The sequence below is a fragment of the Gymnoscopelus microlampas genome (genome assembly GCF_963454915.1).
Source record: "Gymnoscopelus microlampas genome assembly, chromosome: 13".
NCBI lineage: Eukaryota > Metazoa > Chordata > Actinopteri > Myctophiformes > Myctophidae > Gymnoscopelus > Gymnoscopelus microlampas.
Window position 1 is genome coordinate 725,199 of NC_139950.1, and position 19,832 is coordinate 745,030.

The 19,832-nt window shown below is 43.1% G+C and overlaps 1 protein-coding gene and 1 long non-coding RNA gene across 2 annotated transcripts in view; one reads left to right on the forward strand and one right to left on the reverse strand.

The window, feature by feature from the left end:
• Positions 1–19,832, reverse strand: part of LOC311058114 (uncharacterized protein) — a gene marked incomplete at its 3' end in the record, with an annotated part of 223,736 nt that overhangs the window by 35,091 nt on the left and 168,813 nt on the right. The gene's annotated exons all lie outside the window — the stretch shown is intronic.
• Positions 18,003–19,519, forward strand: LOC311058215. The gene is made up of 3 exons (XR_014602033.1): positions 18,003–18,182; positions 18,384–18,492; positions 18,741–19,519. It is a non-coding gene; the product is annotated as an uncharacterized lncRNA (long non-coding RNA).

Genomic DNA, 19,832 nt, shown 5'->3' on the forward strand with positions numbered 1-19,832 from the left:
CAAAAATCAAGCAAACATGCACAAAGGTATTATCACATTCAGAGGAAGGCTTTTATTTTTTCCCATTATCAGTCATATGACTTGAACATTTTCAAAACTAAACAAAAAGTGCCTTATAAGTGCAAAATAAATCTACAAAAAATTAACCAGTGCCAATAAAGTGGTTAAAAGGATTGTGACACTATATTAACACATTTGGCTGGCGACCCACTGGTACCCCCCCCCCCCCCCCCCCCCAAGGACCCATGGGGGTCAACACGCTTGCATTTCTCTTATCTTTGAAACTAACAAGGAATTATTTTAAATGTCTTTACTGTTCAAAACAAAACAAAAAAACAATAAAGACTGCTGCTGGTAATTGCTTAGAAAACTGTATATTTATATTTATAATATATTTATAATTAAATACACAGCAGGAGTTTTTCCAAATGGTCCTTAGCTTAAATTAGTTTTCTGAGTGATGTTGACATCATCAGGTTGATCAGGTCCAAGCTGTTTTATTTTTAGTTTATCTGGCAGGGTTCTCCTCTCAAAAGGAGTTTTCTGCAGTGATTTGACTGAGTTCTATTTTTCCTCCATCCTTTTACACCATAGAGTTAAAAAAAATAAGGTTAACACTACTTTACTGTCTGTTTCCACAACGCTTCTCCTCCTCAATATCATTCATTGATGAACGCTGACGCTGTGTGTCACTGTCTGTCAGTCTGTCTCTGTTATGAGCTGTATGCTGCCCCCAAGAGGTTGGTGGTGTGTATTGGTCTGAACGCAGCTACTGTGCGACCAAGATCTCTCCTATCGTTTGCATTGAAGAGGAGCCACTGCGCATGTCCAACTTACAACGAGAGGCAGCGAGTACAGATATCTGCGCGCAAACATGTGACAGTCTGTAACCTATCAGTAACGTTATACGACGTAGAACATTTTTATCAACATTTGACATTTAATCAGGGCAGATTATACCTTTTACCCACTGGTTAGGCCTACTTGCTATTATATATTTACCTTGCTCATTTGAAATAAATTACAGGACAACGCAGATATCAAAGTGAAAGTGATTTTTATTCAGCTCGGTGGGGGTGGTGGTGCGGCGCACTTGCGCCCTCTATGGACCAGCCGCCACTGCTCTAGTTGCGAACGCGGAAGGAGCTCCGCCCAAGTGGAGCTTACTATGAAAGTCTGCTCGGCTTGTGTGTGTGTGTGTGTGTGTCTGTGTGCAGTGCACTGCCTGGGTGCGGCCGACAGAGTGCGCCAGAGTGCAGCTACAGTCAAAACACAAACACACACACACACACACACAAAGTCCGTAAATACACAATATTTTCGAGCTGCGTTCGCTTCCAGCGTTCGCGCGTCTTACTTGTGCATCTGTAGACCACTCTAGTGCATCTGTAGACCACTCTAGTGCATCTGTAGACCACTGTACTGCATCTGTAGACCACTCTAGTGCATCTGTAGACCACTCTAGTGCATCTGTAGACCACTCTAGTGCATCTGTAGACCACTTTACTGCATCTGTAGACCACTCTAGTGCATCTGTAGACCACTCTAGTGCATCTGTAGACCACTCTAGTGCATCTGTAGACCACTGTACTGCATCTGTAGACCACTCTAGTGCATCTGTAGACCACTCTAGTGCATCTGTAGACCACTCTAGTGCATCTGTAGACCACTCTAGTGCATCTGTAGACCACTCTAGTGCATCTGTAGACCACTGTACTGCATCTGTAGACCACTCTAGTGCATCTGTAGACCACTCTAGTGCATCTGTAGACCACTCTAGTGCATCTGTAGACCACTCTAGTGCACCTGTAGACCACTCTAGTGCATCTGTAGACCACTCTAGTGCATCTGTAGACCACTCTAGTGCATCTGTAGACCACTGTACTGCATCTGTAGACCACTCTAGTGCATCTGTAGACCACTGTACTGCATCTGTAGACCACTCTAGTGCATCTGTAGACCACTGTACTGCATCTGTAGACCACTCTAGTGCATCTGTAGACCACTGTACTGCATCTGTAGACCACTCTAGTGCATCTGTAGACCACTCTAGTGCATCTGTAGACCACTCTAGTGCATCTGTAGACCACTCTAGTGCATCTGTAGACCACTCTAGTGCATCTGTAGACCACTCTAGTACATCTGTAGACCACTCTAGTGCATCTGTAGAACGCTCTAGTGCATCTGTAGACCGCTCTAGTGCATCTGTAGACCACTGTACTGCATCTGTAGACCACTCTAGTGCACCTGTAGACCACTCTAGTGCACCTGTAGACCACTCTAGTGCATCTGTAGACCACTGTACTGCATCTGTAGACCACTCTAGTGCATCTGTAGACCACTCTAGTGCACCTGCAGACCACTCTAGTGCATCTGTAGACCACTCTAGTATATCTGTAGACCACTCTAGTGCATCTGTAGACCACTTTACTGCATCTGTAGACCACTCTAGTGCATCTGTAGACCACTGTACTGCATCTACCAAGTCTTCGCGGTGACCGCCCCCCCACTGGGGGCAAGCTGTTCCAGAGCCTGGGTCCCCCCCAGGCTCTGTAGACCACTGGACCAATGGTCTATAGATGCAGTACAGTGGTCTAGATACAGTACAGTGGTCTCTAGATGCAGTACAATGGTCTATATATGCAGTACAGTGGTCTAGATACAGTACAGTGGTCTCATACAGCTATGGATGCAGTACAATGGCCTATATATGCAGTACAGTGGTCTATAGATACAGTACAGTGGTCTCATACAGCAATAGATAAAGTACAGTGGTCTCATACAGTAATAGATAAAGTACAGTGGTCTCATATAGCAATAGATAAAGTACAGTGGTCTCATACAGCTATACAGTAGATACAGTAAAGTGGTCTCCTTTTTACAATAGGCGGAAATTACATATTTGTACTGCATTCAAAAAACTGCATGGTTCCTGCCCAAAACTGCATGAGATTGGCATACATTTGGCATGTCTGTACAGGGGAGGCTGTAGGTATCCATGTAACCCATTTCCATTCACATATATTGAGGTGACAGCTCAAGGGACCATTTGGAAAATGTTGATGGCCGTTTTTCCCTCGCCAAAATGTTGTGTAACTTTGAATCATTAGGTGTTTAGCCCCCTTCCCGACAAGGTAGCATGACAAGGTTGGTCCCATTGGAAACCTGAGGTTGTCTAGAATCAAATGGTATCTCTATCTTTGGGCTACGTCTAGCGCGCCATAGTCTCCGAAAGACACGCTGGCGTTCCAGCCAGCAATCCCGCAGGTCTCATAGGGGTAATATAACATTGAAAAAAACACACTTTGGACCACTTTTTTTCTTGGGATCATCGAGATCCCTATCCTATATTATTAGGAGGTCCAAAAAATCCAAACTAGAAAAGAAAATAAGCAGTCGCGCGTGGACCACTCCAAGGGCCTCTACTATGACTGAATACTCATAATTTTCTCCGATTTGAGGTATAATGCAGAATTTTGGCTACAGAAAGAGTAATGTTCAAGATACAAAGGTCATCTTGGGCTCAAATTGAAGCTTAGGGACATGGGAGGTTTTCTATAGACAAGTGTGGCAGTGATATTCACCATAAAGTGCTGGGAAATAATCATCTTTGTTATAATTTGTCAAGCGGACAGTATTTTCTTTTGTTTTTCTGGGGATGTTGCGGTCATATTTAAAAGTACAATGGTAGCAAGCACCAGAATCCTATTTTGCTACTTACCCCTATGTGTCAGGATACTCCATGCCGAATTTCATATGTGTAAGACAATTTATGTAATTTTAGTAAATGAATATTGCCATTAACATAATTTCGCCCCAAAAAAGGGGGTTTTGGGCCCCCTGCGACCAAACGGCCCCCGAGTTGGGGGTGGTCAGTATGAACTTGTGATGGCCCAAGGTATATGCTAACAGGAAATCATAGTGAAATGTTTTTAGCAGAAAACATTATGAGGGCTGGGCCTGGCTCCCGGTCTATATCGATCTTTGCAAAAATCACCATTAATTAATGTTTTCCTTGTTTTTGTCTGTTTGTGTGTTAAGCGATTTCCACCACAGTTCAGCTAAAAATTCTCCCAAGCTCACGTTTTGATTCACTCAACACCATGATATGTACAAGGTTCAATAAGTGCATGGCTTATTAAATAACTCCACAACAAGAACCGCACAGTCTGAGCTTGTACTTTAGCTATTTTCTGTTCCCTGACCGTGGCTGAAAGGTTTGAGGTCCTAAGTTTGATTCCAACCCTCAGCAACATTACATTACAATCATTTAGCAGACGCTTTTATCCAAAGCGACTTACAATAAGTGCATTCAACATAGCTAGGCAAGGAAACTACTAATCACCAGAAGTCTTAAGTGCATTCTCTTCTAAAACAAGCAACTAAGAGTATACCTAGCACTAGGGTAAAAGTGCAATATATCAGCTACCTAAATCGAATAAGCAAGAGCTAAAACAAATTAGTATCGAATAAACAAGAACCAATAAGACAAGAGCTTGTACAACTAATTGACAACAAGTAGGCAAGGCAAAGAGGAAGGGTAGTGTTTCCTGAGGAGGTGGGTTTTCAGCCTGCGGCGAAAGATGGGCAGTGACTCTGCTGTCCTGACATCAGGGGGGAGTTCATTCCAACCACTGTGGGGCCAGAACAAAAAAAAGCTGTGACCGTGTAGAATCTACACGGTCTACACTGTAGATCGTGTAGATAGTAGCTGTGATCGGCCAGAAGAACCACTGAGCGATGAGGCAACCAGTCGCCTCGAGGCGGCATACCGAAGTGGTCGGGCAGGGGTGTGAGCATTGACCATAGCCTGGAGGTAAGAAGGAGCTGTTCCTTTCACTGCCCTATACGCTAGCACCAGGGTCTTAAACTGGATACGAGCCATTACGGGGAGCCAGTGTAGAGAATGGAGAAGGATAGTTGTGTGGGAGAACTTGGGGCGGTTGAACACCAGACGAGCCGCAGCTTTCTGAACAAGCTGCAGTCTGCTGGCAGACGCCGAGGCACCAGCAAGGAGGGAGTTGCAGTAGTCCAGGCGGGAGATGACAAGAGCCTGGATGAGCACCTGCACTGCCGTCTCAGTGAGGAAGGGGCGAATCCTCCTGATGTTGTATAGGAGGAATCTGCAGGACCGTGTCACCGATGCGATGTTTGCCGAGAACGATTCCTCGCAGTCCGAGTTGCACCACAGCATTATCAATGGTGATGGCCAGGTGTCGGGGCGGACAGCCCTTCCCCGGAAGGAACATCAGCTCGGTCTTGTGTCGAAGTGTCCCTGATCAAGACACTTAACCCCTAACTGCTCCCCTCTGCCCTCCTCTGTGGGCAGCACTCAGCTGGGTAAAGCTGAAACTGAATTCCCCCATGGGATGAAAAAGGTCTCAAAAAAAGAAAAAGAATAAGGATGCTAGGGTTCAAGAGGTTAAACATGTGTTGTGTTTAAACATATATCATATAGATTTTGCCAGATGTATCAGTAGGCAGTAGGGCTGGGCCATATGACTTCTAATCAATATCATGATTATTTCAAACTTAAAGGTAGGGTAAGTGATTTTCTTTGGTTAAAATAAGTGTTAAATAGCTCTATATTGTGATAGTACTCATTGCTATAGAGTGTTTGTTCTGTAAAAGGAGTCTCTCCAGCTCTTTATAAAACAGAAAATGCATTTTTGTTTCAGTTTCAGTTTTATTTCCAATTGTATCCAACCAGGATAGAATACAGATTTAACAAGTGAAATTGGGAGTGATGACACTAAGAAATGAGCAGACAAAATTGGAACTGGAACACTATAAAAAATGAAGCTTAAAAATGGGTACTTTCTCCTGATTGGCTGGGATTTTGACACCTACCGGAAAATGTATTTTCTTTTTATTAAAGAGCTGGAGAGACAGGGGGACTCCTGTTACTGAACAAACACTCTATAGCAATGATTACTATCAGAATATAGTGCTTTAACCTTTTAACAAAATACTTTTTGTTTTAACCCAAAAATATCACTTACCCTACCTTTAAATTACGATTTATAATTCCCCAAAAACATTTATAGTGAAAATGAGCAGATCTATAAACTGAGATTGTAGATCAGCTATTTTCACTATTTTTGCACACCACCATTGTACAACTTGTGAGCGAAGGTGAGTGGAAATGGTTACATAACATTTATGTAGCTTTTGACACTTTGTAGCTTTGTATCTGCAGTTGAAGCTCAGCTCAACTTTTTGTAGCTTTGTAGATTTTGTAGCAGCTAAAATGTCAGGTGTAGCTGACATGACACTGGCTTCCATTGAAATGAATGGTGGACTGTAGCTTTGTTTTTGACAGAGTGAACACAGCATAAATGTTGGTTTCGATATATTTTTGGTTAATTGTCCAGTCCTAGTAGGCACAGATCTCTGATCATATGACATTATGCACCACCTGTCTGTCTGACGGAATGGACAGAGCGCCACCAGGTGGCTGAACTTGGCTCGGCAACATAAGAAGATATGAGCACAACCCAATTGTCAACAAGTAGTTTCTTTAAATGCACGGTTCAGAAGAGTTCATACAGACATTCATTAAAATGTCCTTAAATTAGGTACCTGATTTTTAAGTAGGCACGGGCATACGTACAGTATGCGTCCAATAAAACCATCTTGAAATTTAAATTCTGATCTAGCAGCCTCTATGGGCTGATTGTAGGGATTTTAGCCATATTAGATTAGCTCTTATGAAGTTTGTTTTATTATATACCTGAGAGAGTGTTGCCCCTGGTCTTCTTATGTAGTAATGTCCATGTTGACACATCAGCCTCTTCCGGTTCCTGTTTAATCTGTGGAGGTTGTGGTTCCTCCTGGACCAGACTGGGGCTCCTCTTCTCCTCATGTTCAGATGAAACCTCTTTACACACAGACAGAAGAGGTAGAATCAGCACCACAACTCAAAGTGGGTTACCTGGGTTCCATTTTAGAGGCAAATCTTTCCAGTGATAAAATGGCAACTAACAACTGGTCAGTAAGAATACATTGAGGACTCTTGAACAGGAGCACTCATCCAAAGTCACTTCGACTATGCATGCACTTCATGGTACCATTGCTCCACAAAGGCCTTAAAAACAAGTTTCCAGACATCCCAAAACAAACCGGTAAGGCTACTTACATCTACAACTCATTTAACCCCTGCTCATTTTGCTAGGGTGGGATGGCTATGGCTCAGGGTAGAGGACAGAGTACAGTAACTTGCAATGGTCCTGGTCTACAAGATACACTACACCACAAAGACACCCATGTATATGGAGTCAGAACAGTCTCATAATGAGTGAATGCACAAGTCTTGGTTTGTATTCACACATTTGATTTTTGAATGAACAAGTTCTGGTTTGCATGTGTTTCGTGTTTGTGTTTGTGTTTCAAGTCCACGTTCGTGTTTCAAGTCCACAGCTTTCGTGTTTCGTGCGTTCGTGTTTCAAGTTTGTGTTTGTGTTTCAAGTCCACAGCTTTAAATCCACAGTCTGTGTATTAAAGTCACGTTTGTGTTTTGTGTTTGAAATCCACAGTTTAAAATTCACAGTTTGTATTTTGTGTTTCAAATCCACAGTTTAAAATTCACAGTTTGTATTCTAAAGTCACATTCCAGATGCTCTGCTTCACAAATATAATTCTCTATTTATCTCCAAAACACTCAATTTACAAACACAAATCGGTTGGTGTGCATTTGCACACTGCTTCTCTGTGGTGGATCTCCTCTGTGCACGCACGAATCTTTTTGAGACTGACCTGACGGTGGGCGTAGACAAACGTCGTCATTGGCTGATAAATCTGTCAATCAAAATCATGATTCTGATTGACAGGTTCATCAGCCAATGAGACGGGTTCCCTTTCAGCCAATCATAAGTGCTGTTACATTTTCTCCGGCAATCAAACAGTCATATATCTATTCTCTGCACCTGGCTGCGCAGAGTAGAAAGCAAAGGGGGCGTAATGGCGGACACGACAGAAGTTTGGGGCAGGGATTGAGAAACAATATGAAGAATGCTGCTGGAAGTAGTGGTTAACAACGTGAATCTGTAAGTAACACATTTATGTTATTATCCCCTCATTGTAAATCATCTAATGTTATTGAATTATAATAAGTTGAAGCATTCTGCTTAGCCACGTAACAGATGATGATGATGATGATGGCATGCCGACGTTGGGTTTAAGCCTCAAATTCATGGTATTTGTCTTCACATGAGGGAAATACTTGTTTTACAAGCGAAGTGTAAGTTGATTAAGATAAGAGTTGGATTATATTATCGAAATATAAAAAACCCTCTGGTGGGGTGGGTGTTATATTGAAACACGTGACCCGTAGAAAGATGTAACTAGGGGGTGTTTCCTGGCTGTGAGTGACGCATATGGTAGCATATTTCTACAGGTTACAGGTGTCAGCGTGACACCGCACCTCATTATTGTCATTGAAATCACAGAAGACAAATCTAAACAGTATGAGGGCTCGTCTTTGTTTATAAACCGCGGATTTTAATATATATATATATTTTTTGTGACAGGTTCAAAACTGAACTGTACTGTAGGGTCTGCAAGGTAACAGGATAGATGGGCACTAGGGACATCTGGGCACCTCGATGTAAAATGGACTATTTTGTCCAAAATCTAAAAAAGTGTAAAATTTGGAAAATGTTTTTAAATTATACATGATTAGAACAGGGGTCTTCAACGTTTTCAATGCCAAGGACCCCCTAGTTAAGAGAGAGAGATGAAGAAGGGAGTAAGAGACCCCCACTACATATTGCATAAAATTGTGTTGCAGGTTAAACTTTTTCATAGATTTCATAGATGTTGCACTATCATGTTGGATTCATGTTAATGTGTATTTTAAAACTGTCAATACTTAGTACACCTGACCTTTCACTCTGTACTTGGTCTGATCCTTTTTCACACCAAACCTCTTTGCCGAAAATAGCCGATCTACAAGCTCACTGTAGATTGGCTATATTTGGTTAAAGTTCTCCTCAGAATAGGGATGCTAGGGTTCAAGTGCTTAATGAAAACTGATAATAAATCCAATCACGAACATTTGACGGCCCCCCTGTAGTTACTTTGAGGACCCCCTGTTGAAGACCCCTGGATTAGAACATGCTTAAACATTTGACATTAAGGTTTAATATTTCTACAATTACTACAAATTGCTGCAAAACCTGTATAACTAATCGTTTTGGGGCAGAAACAAGAAGTTTAAGGATAAAATTAAGTCTGTTAATGATGTACCGTGCATGTTCACATCAAGTATACTTTACATTACTTAAGACTGTTAATGATGTACCGTGCATGTTCACATCAAGTATACTTTACATTACTTAAGACTGTTTTTTATTTATGTATTTTATGGGTAGTAGCTGTCGTATATTAGCCCTTATTTGCTATATTTTATAACAGTGTGCAAGACAAAATAGATGGAACTGTGAAATGTAACCTACTAAAGTCAGAATAATCATGTGTTGACTCAGAGCCAGACACACTGGCAGCGGCTACTCAAGGACTCTGCATAGCTGTGAAGTACAGTCATTTAAATGTCTTTGTCTTATCATCCTGATCACACCTTGAGCAGGATATAGGAAGCAGATAGAGAGACAGTAGGCTACCATTTGCCAATGTTCAAAGGACTTCAGAGCATGATCAACAGGTGGGGGATCATTGACCCCCACCCACATGAACCATCTGCATTCAAATGTGAACTTACTGTATAAAGGTGACTGATATGTGACTGTGAAGTTAGTACTGGTAGGGCGTTGGGCTGTGCTGCAGGCCAGGGCTTCTGCCCTGGCTCTATGCTATGATGCTGCTATGATGAATGAATAAACGGAAACATGATGGAAACTCTGGGAACCTGATGTCTCTTCTCCTCCACTTCTTTGTAACATCTACCAGCCTGCTAAACCGCAGTTTATGCCTCAATTACACGACATTAATGGCGAGCCAGCGGCTATTGTTGCTTTCCTTTCCGGGAGCACTTTAGAGAAGAACCTGTGTATTTTGGGGTGTCCGCGGGTGCAGGGCTGTGTGGAGGACGTTTGGTTTGGATCCACGGGAGTCTTCCTACGGCGGGGACGAGGGGACCGCGTCGGAGCAAGCCATGGAGACGTCGGCGCGATCTACAAGGAGTGACCTCGCAGCGGCTGCTGTGATGACTGGCTGCGACGGCCTCGGGACCAGATCTCAGATGGCTACTCTGCTCTACTCTTCTCTGCTCTTCCCGTGGTCGCTAGCGGAGCGCGCGGCTGTGCGGAGAACTCGTTGATGAGTTCCCCGTGGGGGGAGGTGGTGGTGAACAGCGGCTATCTTTTTGGCTGGAAGACAAGATACCACCTGGGAACAGCGCTCAGCTTTTTGCTGAGGTGCGTGGACATTTAGAAAGAGACTACGAAAGCAGCATTTTCGGATGGGAGCACTGACAATACAGGACGAGAGGTTATATTTGAAAGTGGTAAAGTGAGTTAAACCGCGGAATGTCTATTTTTGTTGCCGTGAGAGACAGTGTTGAGGATTTAGTGGTGACACTCTCTGGTCACTGGTATTTAATGTGAGTTTACTTTGTGAGTTGTTATTTAATTAAAGGTACACTCCTTCTAGGTATCGTATGTGGGCATCTCCGTTGAAGTGATCATGTGACAATGTTAGCTTAGTGAAAAGCTTGAATGTTGTATAACTGGTGCTTGGCGCGAGGGGACATCGGTCGGAAGAGAAGTTTTATCGTTTGGTGAAATGTATAATTCAACTGTAGATTGTCAGCATCCAAAGTTTGGTTGGCTGTGTAACATTTTATTCCAGAGTTTAAGGTTAACAGAGAGACCTATGCACTGATTTGGAAGGGGAAGTATATTTTGATGTGACGTGAGCATCCTATGTATTTTCTCTGAATAAGATTTTCTGAGTGTTTTATATTTTAAGTTTGTTTTATTTTTAAATAGGTTCAGTATTTTGCCTTCTGAAATCAGTCCAGCGTCATGTGACCCATGACATAGGCAACAGATGTAAGCCGATATTGTTTCTAGATATTGATATTCTTTCTTGATTTTGTGAAACAGTTTGTCTATTTATTTTGAAATTGAATGTAAATCACTGTATGATTTTATTGTGTAACTTTGATGCCTGTATCTAAGTTGTTTTGTCTGGATGTGTTGTTTGTGTTGAATCTTACTGAATGTCTTTTGTTCTGTTTGGAGTCGAGCCATGGTCTTGGGGGGTCGTATAGGTGTAAGTGAGAATGTTATTTTTGATGTTTTTCTTGCAAACTGTTCTATTTAATATACTTGTTGCGAAAGACGTTAGAGTCTTTCGTGGGGGGATGTGTCGTATATTAGCCCTTATTTGCTATATTTTATAACAGTGTGCAAGACAAAATAGATGGAACTGTGAAATGTAACCTACTAAAGTCAGAATAATCATGTGTTGACTCTGAGCCAGACACACTGGCAGCGGCTACTCAAGGACTCTGCATAGCTGTGAAGTACAGTCATTTAAATGTCTTTGTCTTATCATCCTGATCACACCTTGAGCAGGATATAGGAAGCAGATAGAGAGACAGTAGGCTACCATTTGCCAATGTTCAAAGGACTTCAGAGCATGATCAACAGGTGGGGGATCATTGACCCCCACCCACATGAACCATCTGCATTCAAATGTGAACTTACTGTATAAAGGTGACTGATATGGGCTGTGATATGCTGCAGGCCAGGGCTTCTGCCCTGGCTCTATGCTATGATGCTGCTATGATGAATGAATAAACGGAAACATGATGGAAACTCTGGGAACCTGATGTCTCTTCTCCTCCACTTCTTTGTAACATCTACCAGCCTGCTAAACCGCAGTTTATGCCTCAATTACACGACATAGCCTAATCAGCAGCTGAGCAAAATAGTGTAACATCATGTACTTTTTAATTATAATGCTGCATTTGATAGAACAACATTTGAGGATCTATATTGCTATATTGTGATTTATATCATGTTCCTCATACTCTACTGTCAGTGCCTTATATAAATCTTATTTTCTCCCCCTAGTTACAGGGACCATCTCATCTAGCCATGGGTTCAGAGCAGGCCAGTCATGGCCAGAGGCAGCTCACAAGTGCTGGACATTCCTCCAGTCCAGGCAGGCCAGAGCATGGCAAGAGGCAGCTTCCAGACAGCTCTTACAGTGGGGCAGGCCATTCCTCCAGTCCAGGCAGGTGTAACGGCCGAGAAGTGCAACGCCCTGAGCCGGAGTCGAACCCATGACCCACGGCTCACCAGTCCGGCCAACAACCCACCTGCGCCAAAGAAGCTAGCTCCCTCGGTGGAGGAAGTTGTGGCGAGTTTGGGACGCTACACAGGCCAGAGCATGCCAGTCATGGCGAGAGGCGGATTTTACAGGCCCCTGGGGGGTACACCACTAAGATGCCGAAGGCAAACTGCCTGACGTGTGGGAATCTTATGCCTTTGCAGATGTTGCCGTTGCATCTGCGGGCTTGCTCTTTGAACGTAAGCTGTACAGCTTTCCTCTAATTTCTGAAGTTATTTTTTCTCTTTTGTGTGCAAGTGAGTGTTTGATTGTCTCTAGCTCTGTCTTTTTTTAGGAGAGTAAATCCGAGGCATCTCCTGACGAAGACTGCACGATTATTGAGGAGCCAGTGCGCCGTTCTACAGCTGACGCAGACCTTCCTACTGAGATTGAAGACTCCATAGAGATGGGACAGTCTTGTGAGGTAATCGAGGCTTATTCATTATATTCCATAGGAAGTAATCATAAGTTTCACTTCATAATGATATGATGCTTAAAGTAATAAGTAATAAATAAATGGGCATGCTGTTTTGTTATGGAACACACAATATACTCATTTTGGATCATAGAATTATATTACTATTGCTAGACAATATCGTATGTCTGAGGTTCATTAAAAAAAAAACTCTGTTTTTGTATCATTCTCTTTTGCTTTCTTTGTTTTGCAGGTTTGCCCAATCTGTCAGAGAGAATACCCAATAGATGTCCTTCCATTTCATGCCAGTATGTGTGGTGAATGGTGTTATGTATGTCCACTTACATAAACAGTATAATAATGAGTCAAACAGTGTTAGAGAGTTTATCCATTGTTTACTTATTCAGCGCGCTTTGCAATACAGACACGGTCCGCCAATGATGACGTAACAACCTCTCTTAAAGGAACAGTGAGCTGCCAATATAACAGTAGTGCCAGGGCTCAAATACATAACAATTCCTCCCTTCTAATTTTTATGTACTCTAAATCAATCTTAGCAAAACAGAAATTAAGGCACCATAACAAACAATTATGAAATGTGATACAGAATTCAAAACTTGACTTTTTGTTTCTTTTCTTTGACAATCGGTCCAATAGTCATCGTGTGTGTGTGTGTGAGTGCGTGTGGTGTGTGGTGTGTGTGTGTGTGTGTGTGTGTGTGTGTGTGTGTTAAAGTTCCAGGGTCTTGTTGTCCATAAAGTGTTAACTATAACTCAAACCTCTGAGGGGGTCTACGGTCTCTTTCAGGGTAGCGGCGTACTGGGGATTCAGGGTCAGCCACACTCTGAAGAGTAATGTCCACAGTCTCTTGAGTGTCATTGTGAACAGTGCCACATGCTGGTGGCATGAAGCTGTCATCAGCGTCCTGAGGATTATCTGAACCCGCTGGCTCAGTGGTGACTTCTCTGGTGGATGCATCTAGAAGTTGGTCGACGTGTCGGCGCCAGATCAAGTTGGGCTCCACACCAACAGTGTACGACAAGGGTCCTGTCTGTGACAGTATCTCACCAGACATCCACTTCCGGGTGGGACTGCGATAGTCTCTGGCCAGGACTTTCTGTCCAACGTCAAAGGTTCTCATCTTCCTTTGCAGCTGACTGGGGGAACACTGTTTTTCTTGAACGTGTTTACGAATGTCTGGTTTTAGCAAATCTAAGCGTGACCTCAAGGGTCTTCCCAGGAACAGCATTGCAGGTGTCTGTCCTGTGGTGGCATGTGCGGTGTTCCTGTATGCCAGAAGAAAGTTGGCTACCTTCTGTTGCAGCACTTCCTCCTTCTTACTGGCTTTCATTGACTGTTTGAAAGTTTGAATAAAACGTTCTGCCAACCCATTTGTGGCTGGGTGGTGAGGGGCCGACGTGATATGTTTAATGCCATTGCCCTTGAGGAAACATTGGAACTCCTGCCCCATGAACAAGCTGGCATTGTCACTCACCAGGTGCAGGGGCAAGCCTGCACGAGCTAAAAGCATTCGCAGGAGGTTTATTGTCTTAGCAGCAGTCGCTTTCTTAACTATAAAGATTTCAGGCCACTTTGAATGGGCGTCGACAACAATAAAAAACATGTGATCCAAAAACGGCCCAGCATAATCAACATGTATGCGTTGCCAGGGGGTGGAAGGCCATTCCCACGTGTGGACAGGTGCTGGCTGGGGTTGTCGATGAGTCTGTTGACAACCTGTGCATGACTTGGCAAGGTCTTCAATTTGGCTATCCATGCCAGGCCACCATACATAACTTCTGGCAAGGCTTTTCATTTTAACTACACCAAGGTGTCCTTCATGCAATGATGCAAGCACTTTCGAACGTAGCTTTGGAGGTACAACAACACGGGACCCCCACATAATGCAACCTTGGCACACAGAGAGTTGATGTTGTCGTTTAGCGTACTCCGGAAGTTGGGCATCCCCGTGTGCTGGCCATCCATTCACTGTCAAATCATAGACCTTAGCTAGAACAGGGTCATTTCTTGTCTCTCTTTGTACCTGCGCACTAGTAACAGGCAGAGGTTCTATCTGTGACATGTGTAGCACGACAGCAGGATCAGTAGCTTTTTCAGACTTCACTTGTGGAAGCCGGGACAGTCCATCAGCATTTCCATGGAGCTTAGTACTTTTATATTCAATTGTGTACGTGTGCGCTCCTAAGAATAAAGCCCATCTCTGTATGCGTGCCGCTGCCATGGCGGGAACACCTTTTTGGGGACTAAAGATGGATATTAGCGGCTGGTGATCAGTAATCAAAGTGAAACGTTGTCCATAGAGGTACTGATTAAACTTTTTCACACCCCATACCAAGCTCAAAGCTTCTCTGTCAATTTGTGCATAATTGCATTCAGCAGATGTTAAGGACCGAGAAGCAAAAGCAATTGGTCTCTCTGAGCCATCAGGCATCCTATGTGATAATACAGCCCCTATGCCATATGGTGACGCATCGCAAGCCAGGCGCAGAGGAAGGCATGGGTCATAGTGCGTCAACACTTCATCGGAGGTTATCAGTTTCTTTGCTGCTGTGAACGCCTGTGCACACTCCCTGGTCCACCTCCATTTGGTGTCCTTTTTCAGCAGTGCATTCAGTGGGTGTAACACAGTTGAGAGATTTGGCAAGAAGCGATGATAGTAGTTAATTAAACCTAGAAATGAGCGACATTGGCTCACATTCTCAGGCTGTGGAGCATTCAGAATGGCATCAATCTTGTCCTGTGTCTTGTGAAGGCCATGTCTGTCAATTTTGTGTCCGCAGTACTCAATGGAGGCTTGGAAGAACTCACATTTCTTCCTATTAGCTCTCAGGCCATATTCCTCCAGCCTTGTTAGAACAGCCTCTAGGTTTGCTAAATGAGTGGTAGTATCTGGGCCAGTCACAATAATGTCATCTAAGTAACACTGAGTGCCAGGTATTCCTTGCAACACCTGGTCCATGGCCCGCTGCCAAATTGCTGGGGCACTAGTAATGCCAAACACTAGTCTACTATACTGGTACAGGCCCTTGTGCGTATTTATGGTCAGATATTTCTGTGAAGACTCTTCCATTTCCATTTGTAGATAGGCCTGTGCAAGGTCAATTTTTGAGAAACGCTCACCGTGTGACAAGGATGTGAAAATATCATCTATACGTGGGAGTGGGTACTGCTCTGCATGTATTACAGGATTCAATGTCACTTTAAAATCCCCACAAATCCTTACTTTGTCAGTTGTCTTTTTGCCCACAGGTACTATAGGCGTTGCCCACTCAGCCCAATCCACCTTGGATAATATTCCTTGGTCCACTAGGTGTTGGAGCTCGGCTTCCACTTTGGGGCGTAAGGCATATGGGACAGGACAAGCCTTGTGAAATTTTGGCGTTGCATCGTTCTCAAGCTCAATCCGTGCCTTGATGTGTTTTAGGGTACCAATGCCCTCTCTGAACACTTCAGCATGTTTATCCATTATCTGTGTCAGTTGCACGTCTGCACACAGATTTTTCTCCTTGGTGGCGATTTGCATCGCCTTTATGTCATGCCAGTTCAGACGGATGTGCCTCAACCACTGTCGTCCGAATAATGGCACACCTCCATACTTAAGTACATACAACTCAAGGTTGCGCATTTGGCCCTCATATGTCACTTTCACCTTCAGTTTTCCCAGTGGAGTGATCCGCTCACCTGTGTATGTTTTCAGTCTCACACTGGTGTGTTTCAGTTTCAGTTTAGGGAAATGCTCCTTGTAGTCTTGTAAGGATATGATAGACAGTGCAGATCCAGTATCCAGTTCCATTTTGAATGGCACTCCATTAACTTTAGGTGTCAGCCATATGACTTCACTGTCATCATCTTCTGTGGAGTATAAATCAAGACAGGCCAAATTCTCTTCATTTGAATCCTCTGAGTCTGTCTCTGTTACTTCATGCACTTTTTGGCTGCCCTTTCCTGTTCTCTTCCCTTGTCTATCACTGTACCTTGATTTGCACATTTTCTGTATGTGTCCTCTTCTGTTGCACTGCCTGCAGTCTTTATCCTTGAACCAACAATCTGCAGGGTCATGTGACTTTTTCCCACATCTGAAGCAAGGCTGTGTTTTCTCATTGCGTTGGTTTGTTTGGAACTTGTGCACTGATCTTGCTTCATTGTGTTTGCCTTGTAACTCACTTGCATCCTTTGTTGCTGTTTCCATTGATATGGCTATTTCCAATGCACGAGCTAGTGTTAGTTTGTCTTCAGTCAGAAGACGTTTCTGGATGCCTTCGTTGTGCATCCCGCATACAAATCTGTCTCTCAGAGCGTCCGATAGCCCTTCCCCAAACTGACAATGCTCTGTTAGCCTCCGGAGCTCTGCAATGTACTCCGATATGGTCTCAGACTGTGATTGATTTCTTTTGTGAAATCGAAAACGTTCTGCTATCAGCAATGGCGTTGGATTCAAATGCTTCTTTAGAATTTCTGTGATTTCAGTAAAGGTTTTGGCAGCTGGTTTGATGGGGGCAATGAGACTGCGGAGCAAGTTGTACGTTTTAGCTCCCATAACACTTAGTAGCACAGCAACTCGTCTGTCCTCTGCTATTTCGTTAGCCACACAATACTGTTCAACTCTTTCCATGTAGGATATCCAATCTTCAGCTGTACTATCAAAACTGTCCATATGTCCCACAAGTCCAGCCATTTTCGCGGAGTTTTAATCCACTTATTTTACCTTGATCCGTTTATCAATAGCGCCGTTCGTCGCGCAGTATCCACAGGTTTCTTTTTTCTTCGTCTTTTTTTTTTTTTTAATAGTCCATTTGTTGCACGTTAAGAGTCCGTATAACTTCGTCGCCAGTTCTGTTATGTATGTCCACTTACATAAACAGTATAATAATGAGTCAAACAGTGTTAGAGAGTTTATCCATTGTTTACTTATTCAGCGCGCTTTGCAATACAGACACGGTCCGCCAATGATGACGTAACAACCTCTCTTAAAGGAACAGTGAGCTGCCAATATAACAGTAGTGCCAGGGCTCAAATACATAACAAATGGTAAGACGTTTTGACTATAGATTCAGATAAAAAGATGTGTTTGTACATGTTGGCACATGTACTTTATGTACACTGCACAAACACACTTTAAATTAATAATGTCATTACTGTATTTGACAATGTTATCTACAGATAAATATTTCTTGCGACCAGCTTGCTTGGGACCAGCTGGACAAGCAAGGACTTATTTTGAAATAGTCATGAAAATGAGTTATGATTTTACATTTTTTATTTGGGCTGCCTAGGGAAGCAGCCAGGACCAGAAGTGGAGAGGAATTGCCAGCACCTTCAGTTCCAAGAGGAGCTGAATTCTCAGGACCTTCATGTCAGTTGTTCCGACAACATGAATGGTGAAGACGTCAATCGACATGTTTGTCAATTGCCATGCAGAAGCTGAAGACTGGCTTCAGTATTAATTAAGGTTGGTATGTTGGCGCACACACTTCCTATGTTTGATGTTTACCTGGTATCCTATTTTGTATGACGGTATATGCACCCTACTTAATGAAACTATATCCAATATCCTGTCGTTTTGTGCCTAGTGTTCATGCCATATACTGCCATTAAATGGGGCACTGCCATCTCCCCTTTGTTTTTACATTTTCTTTTGACATTCGGCTAGTCTCACACTCAGTTTCGCTGTCGTGACACTGTTGACCAGGGGTGGAACCGAAACTGCAGCAGCAGCTCTGGATGTTGCTGATCTTGACCATCGTGAAACTATTGGTTTGGTGGGTAACGGTTACAATTTAGCATGTCTTACACAGAGTTTTACACCATGTTTGTCATCACATGCATCAAACGGATAAGTGAATTGGTCAGTGTTGGCAAATTTTAACAAGCTTTGTGTGTCCCTCTGATGTACTCCAAATGTTGACTATTTGAAATTCAACTTTTGCCCTTTTTGTGGAATGCCTCCTGGAGGCAACTTTCTACCTAAATAAATTTGGTCCCCTTTTGTGATGTGTCCCTGTTGTAGCTCAAGAAAGCAGATCTTACTGAAGAAGAAATGAGCCGTGTCACTGATCTTTGCCACTCCTGGTATCAAGCTACTCTGAACTCCACCAACCAGGACTGGCTGTTTCAGTGTCTTCTTTCACATGCTGTAATAATTTGATCAATGAGGAGAGTAAAGGGTTAACATAAATTAGTTTCAGACTTATTAATATAGTAATTAAGAGAGAGAAAAAACAAACTAATGCCAGTAAACTTGAAAGTGATGTATTTTCTTTTTAAAGTGGTTAGCAGAGTTATCTATTCATATTAGGTTTTGATAAGGAGTCAAACAGGTCTAAGGTATTTGGTTTTCATATTTAATATAAAACGTTAACTAAGCAAAGACTACGGAGTGGTTTTATGTTGTATGAGTGGGTGCAGTGGATTGGATGCGAGGGGTTCCAGAGTAACAATTGCCCGTGGGAGAGAGCGGAAGAAGGTAGAGAGAGGAAGGACTGAGAAGAATGTATTTGGAGAAATAAGAAATGTAAAAAGGCCTCAGTACATTGTTGGGTACAAGTGTGTCAGTGTTTGCCAGCGGAGCGTGTGGTCAACTGGCCGGAGAACTACGCCATTATCGAGACATCTGCTTGGAAAAGACTGTTCTGGACAGAGAGTCCAGCTCTGTTGCCGTTTGAAATGTTTTCCATTGCAAGTACTGTATCAGAGAAATGTTTTCCATTGCAAGTACTGTTTGAAGACTCTGCAAGTACTGTGTCAACAAAGAACTATCTGTTGGAGTTACTGAGGACCAGAATCACCGCATCGCCGGAACGCCTCGCAGGCCTGCAACGTGGGGTGGATGTGCGTGGGTGTGTGGGCCCACAGTGTGTTAATGGTTTAAAGTTACTGTCAAGTTCACGGTTATTATGGGTTAAGTTCATGGTTAAAGTGTTATTTTTGCAGCTTTAATTAAATGAGGGTTAAAGAAAGGTGAAGTAAAAGTCAGGGAGAGTGATGGGGAACAGATCTTTTTTAGCCGTGAGCTGAAAGCGCTGCGGCTCTACAGACAGCCTCAGACATCGTCACTCGCGACACGACATGTTTTCGACATGTTTTCGGGACACCTATTTGT